Genomic DNA, 6,163 nt, shown 5'->3' with positions numbered 1-6,163 from the left:
ACGATTTGACACGTACTCTTTTGTTTATGTTATTTTTGTGAGGCAATTTTTGAGAGTACATTTATTTTTAGTATTAGAACGGGCATCTGGCCAAATGGTGGAAAAAAAAGAAAATATCCACCTGTACAGGTATTTAACCAATTAACATTTTGTCACATTATCAATACTTCTCAATAGATTGCATAGCAATTGCAAGTGCTTTATACAGTGCAACATATCAGGAAATAATTACATACAAATGGTATTAAAGATATTCGGCAAAAACTATGGAAGCTCATTCTCGCCACCCCCAAAAATATGAGATAACGAAGATTTGTATAACTAAACCAAGATACACCACAGACAGCCGTTTCCGATGGGAACAAATGAGTCATAGTGGACAGAACAGGCATGGAGGTGGGCAGAGCCAAGCACGAGATAGCGAGATCCTATTGGCTTGTTCTAGCAAATATCTGTATATTTCCGTTAGATAACGCCTCCTCTGTGAAGTGCGCAGAGGATAAAGTCTATAAAAACGTCGTTCCTTCTGTTCATAACTAATTCTAGTTTTGGGAACAGAAAACTGTATTGAGATCAAATGTGTCCTCGATGAGAACATTTGCAGAATGTTGGTCAAAATCCATCTCGTTCCATCTTCTCCCAATGCCAGCTAGAGGGCTTCCTCTCACTACCATATTTGGTTGTGAGTGGAAACGCCAAGCAGATGCTTGGGGAAATTATCTGGGGAAATTTATGTCTCACAGTACTGTATCTCCACAGATAGAACAATCTCAATATTTTGAGATATGTATGTCAACATTTTGTTAGTGTATCTAAGAATTTTGAGATAGTAAGTCGAAATTTCAAGATACATACAGTACCAGTCAAAAGTTTGAACAAACCTACTCATTCCAGGGTTTTTCTTTATTTTGACTATTTTCTACATTGTAGAATAATAGTGAAGACATCAAAACTATGAAATAACACATATGGAATCATGTAGTAACCAAAAAAGGGTTTAAAAAATATATATTTGAGATTCTTCAAAGTAGACACCCTTTGCCATATGTGTAGTGGTACTGTAAGTCAAACATCTTGGATACTAAGTTGATATTTCAAGATAGTACATCGGAATTTTGAGATGGAAATCATTTTCTATATATGATCTACAATCTATTCATGGACAGGAAATGTTAACAAACACTGTATAGCCTTAAAACTACATGTCTATCAATTTAAGAATGGTTACATTTCTCCAACCCCATCCCTCAGCTTTTTAACAGAACAGTGGCGAGGAGGACGCTTTATTGTTTCAACTGCTGATTTCAACTGAGATGTGATCTGAGAAATAATAAGAGCCAACAGAGTAAGTTCACAACAGCCACAATGTCCTTTTAAATACCAGAAGAGACATAATAGAACTGTATGTCCTCACATTTTGTTTATGACCCTAAAGGAGATCCTTTCTTCAATAGTATGAGTTTAAAAGTGCCAAACTCTGGGTGACATGGTAGGTCATGTCATGGTCATGAACATGGTAGGAAAGGAGGACTGATGTATTATGTGAGTAATTTGCAACCCTCTGTATTGTGTTTAGTGTCAAAGCAACCTTATTGCTTTATTCAATAAAAACAACCAAACTTTTTATTATAATAATTTTAACGTACAAACATGGTCAATAACATTGTTTCAAGGACAAGAATCTCAAACTGGCACTATATCAGGTTTTGTTCAGCATGAACAATTATACAATTGTGCCAATTCTCACTCTTCTATACCTAATTGAACAATTGTCGAGCTGATCTACTGGACTACAGCACAAATTGGTTTATATTAAAACTTCAGGTGGCTAAGCTACCTAGACATTTTCACTACAAAATGATTGACTGGAATTAATTGACCAACACAAGCATGATGACATACTGTCTGAGTAACTTATAAATCGCAGATGCAAAGGCCTACACAATGCAACCATGCATAAAGCAAGCTCAGCCATATTAGTTATATTGTCCAGTTGCAGTTGTTGTCACTTTGGCTGGAAAGAGAGTGGGGCAGCGGTCTAAGGCACTGCATCGCAGTGCAGGAGGTGTCACTAGAGTCCCTGGTTCAAATCCAGGCTGTTTCACATCTGTCCGTGATTGGGTGTCCCATAAGGCGGCGCACAATTGGCCCAGCGTCGTCAGGGTTTGGCCATCATTGTAAATAAGAATGTGTTCTTAATTGACTTGCCTAGTTAAATATATACTGTATATTTTTTAAATATGCAGAATGACTACTTTTAACAATTTCCACAGAATTTTTTTCCAAAACACATTTACTTTGAAGAAGAATGAATGCAAAGTTTGGCAACAGAATCACGGTTTGTGCTGTTGGTGCCTTCATTCGGTTAACTAACTTTGCAACTGAACTGTTCTTCAAGTAAATGTGTTTTTGTAAAACATTGAGTGGAAATTGTTTAAAGTCATCCTTGTGCATAGAATGTTTTGATTAGTTTAACGTTGCAATCTTTGGGTTTGTTTGACATACATGTGAAAGATCTATCCTAGCATCACTCTGTTATCAAGGAATTGCCCTATTTCAAAACTAAAGTAACTGGGGTTCTCATGCGAGAATCAATCACCACTGGGCGGCGATATAGTAACACTGAATGACATGCATTACACTGCACATGGGGCACGTTCAGCAGGACACAACATTTTGGAATGTTCAGATAGAAATTCAAGGAAAGGCAAAGGGGGATACCTAGTCAGTTGTACAACTGAATGCATTAAACTGAATTGTGTATTCCACATTTAACCCCCCCCCCCCCCCCCCCCCCCCCCCCCTTTCCAGCCCTGACTTTGCTACTTTATTGAGGAAGAGTGTACTTACTATGCCTGTGATATGTGGTTGTCCCAGCTAGCTATTTAAAGATTAATGCACTAACTATAAGTTGTTCTGGATAAGAGTGTCTGCTAAATTGTAAAAATGTAAATGTCTGTTACCAAACGTTTTGCAACGGGATCCGATTGAATAAACTCCTGGGGTGTAATTATTAGTCCAAAACATTTTGCAACAGGAACCGTTTACTCCAGACAACTTGTAATAGACTGAATACTTAAATCTGCCATCAATGAGTTTGACATCAATGTGAAACTGGGTGATTGGGCCCAGTCATCACAAATGGGTTATGTGAATATCAGTGGAGGCTGCTGAGGGGAGGATGGCTCATAATAATGGCAAACCATGTGTTTGATGTATTTGATACCATTCCGCTCCAGCTAGTGTCACGAGCCCGTCCTCCCCAATTAAGGTGCTACCAACCTCTTCTGGTGAATATATATTCACTCAAATGCTTACAGTATGTCAGATTCAAGTGCCCAGTGTCAGATTCATGTGACCGGCCTGGTGCTTGCCAACCAGGCATTTGAACAGACTAAATAGACAGGGAAATTAAACTCATACAGAGTCTTTAGTACACATTTTTCATATTAATACGGACATATTCATCAATAGCATTTGATTCAAAAGCTATTTTGTGGGTTGGGGGGGTTACCACTCAGTTCAAGTGATCTCTTTGACATTCATATGTCTGTGTTTCAGTTGTGTCCCCTGTCCCCTTATACTATTCAGATATGTCTGACTAAGGCACACACAAATATACACACACACACACTAACACACAGCTTAAATGGTAACCCAGTCTGTTTAGTATTTATGGGTCTTTCAGAAGCCCTCTATCCTTACAAGGAAACAAGTATTACTTGACATAGTGCTACACTTTGTGCTCAGCTCGTTTGTGAGAAAGACATGTTAAACACAACTTTTCTTACAGGACAATAGAAAATAAAAAAGGCTCTGTTTCAGTAAACACAGAACCCTGTAGTAAGTCAAACTGGAGTGTTAAATTATTCTGTTGGCTGACAAGTCCAGTCATTTGTATTCTGCAGTGCAGAGTTTCAAAGTTGTATAATTTTCTAATGAACTTCATGTAAGCCGTTTGGTCAGTTCACATTGCGAAGTCATCAAAGTTTTACGGAATAGGGTAATACTGTTCAGACTGTCATGGCACTCCATTTGGAGTGACAGTATAACGGCCCTGCTACACTACAGTCATCAGCCATTGAGGGAATGCTTCTTTTGAAATCAATGAAAGCTTCTATCTATAAGAATTGTCAAGGTTCAATTCTCGATGTCTGAGGCGCACGTTCATTCTATCTTGTGAATTGAAATAATGAGGTTGGTTTTGGTTTGTTTCTGGTGTAGCAGGTAGAACGTCCCATTGACATGATGCTGATGGAAATGCAATGTGATGGGTGTAGTGTAGCTGAAGTATCAGGGTTAGGGTTGCAACATTTTCCAGAAATCCTGGTTGTAGGATTCCGGAATTTCTGCTTAATCCCTCCTGATTCCGAGTATACTCCAACCCGTGATTTGGGGAAAACCAGGGAATTTATTGTATGAATTAGGGCCATAGGCATACTATAATAGCACTTAGGGTCATAACACTGCCACTACCTCGCTCTCCAAACAAGGTGTATAGCACTTAGGAAACATGCAAATGATTTTTAACATTGATGTTAGAGGGTGTCAACAAAGCACTAAGCAGGAGACAATGTATCTGTTTTTTGAAGAATTTTACTTCATTCAAAAGTCAGACTGACACACAGGAGGCTGCTGAGAGGAGAACAGCTCAATAACGGACGGAACAGAGCAAATGGAATGGTACCATGTATTTGATACCATTCCGCTATTTTACTCCAGCCATTACCACGAGCCCGTTCTCCACAATTAAGGTGCCACCAACCTCCTGTGGACTGACATTACATCCTCTGCACTTCACTAGGTAAACGCATTAGAGGTCTGTATTGTTCATTCCACAACCTCTATGTTCCAAAATCTATTGCATTGTAGAGAAAGTCTGCAAATAATTTCACACCACTACAAGCTATAGCGATCAGTGCTTACACAGGCAATCGTCTAGTATTTTCAAGCCCCAAAAACTATATTCAAACTTTGGGAGTATTTGAGCTATTCAGTGGCAAATCTTATTTTCACTACCATAGATGTCTCCCATTTACATCAATGTATGACTAAGTAAAAATGTATCGAATTTAGGATTTCGGACAGTTTAAAAAAAAATATTATCCATTATGTAAATTGTGTATGTATTCATACTCAATGCTCTACATAGACCATCATGAACAGACATGTGGGCTATGTTTGTCTGACAATTTCAGATGATTACCTCCTATGTTGAAGGGCAGCTACGTACCAACTCCTTTCTCAAGGCTTCTTCAGAAGTATTATATTTCCATGGCCTCTGATACTGTAGCTACAGTGCCTTGCGAAAGTATTCGGCCCCCTTGAACTTTGCGACCTTTTGCCACATTTCAGGCTTTAATTTTGCACGGCCAATTTTTCAGTTTTTGATTTGTTAAAAAAGTTTTAAATATCCAATAAATGTCGTTCCACTTCATGATTGTGTCCCACTTGTTGTTGATTCTTCACAAAACAATACAGTTTTATATCTTTATGTTTGAAGCCTGAAATGTGGCAAAAGGTCGCAAAGTTCAAGGGGGCCGAATACTTTCGCAGGGCACTGTATGTCTGCACTGCTTTGAACTAGAGAAAGGAAATGTAATTAGTTTTCTTTTTTCGTAGAGAAAAAGCACATTCATTATATTTCCCAACATGAGTAGCAGGCCTTCATTGCTTGCTCTCGTAACGATAAGCCTAAGTACGAGGGCCGCAATGGAAATTAATTTTATCATGATGATGTAAAAATCACTCGGCGTTGTTTTATTTGGGATAGTTGAATCCCTGTAGTACAGCTCATTACTTCACATGATATTTACACTTCATGTGACTTTAAAAGTTGTTAAATTGTGAAAGGTCAAGAAATGTATCTCAATGTGATAGACTCAGAATATATATCATGTATTTCCCTGGTGTACAAAAGTCTTTCATTCCCCTTTACAGCAAGCTAAATACACTAGTTAAATGAACTATAGTTTTATGAAGGTATGGCTCCACATATTTATAGCCCAGGTGGAGTATTCACACATGTATTTTTATTTAACCAGACAAGTCAGTTAAGAACAAATACGGCCTACGCCAGCCAAACCTGGACGACGCTGGGCCAATTGTGCACCGCCCTATGGGACCCCCAATCACAGCCGGATGTGATGCAGCTTGGATTCAA

This window comes from Oncorhynchus mykiss, chromosome 28 (genome assembly GCF_057628025.1).
Source record: "Oncorhynchus mykiss isolate SJ-2025 chromosome 28, ASM5762802v1, whole genome shotgun sequence".
NCBI lineage: Eukaryota > Metazoa > Chordata > Actinopteri > Salmoniformes > Salmonidae > Oncorhynchus > Oncorhynchus mykiss.
The sequence above is the reverse complement of the archived record's forward strand: the minus strand, read 5'-3'. Positions refer to the sequence as shown.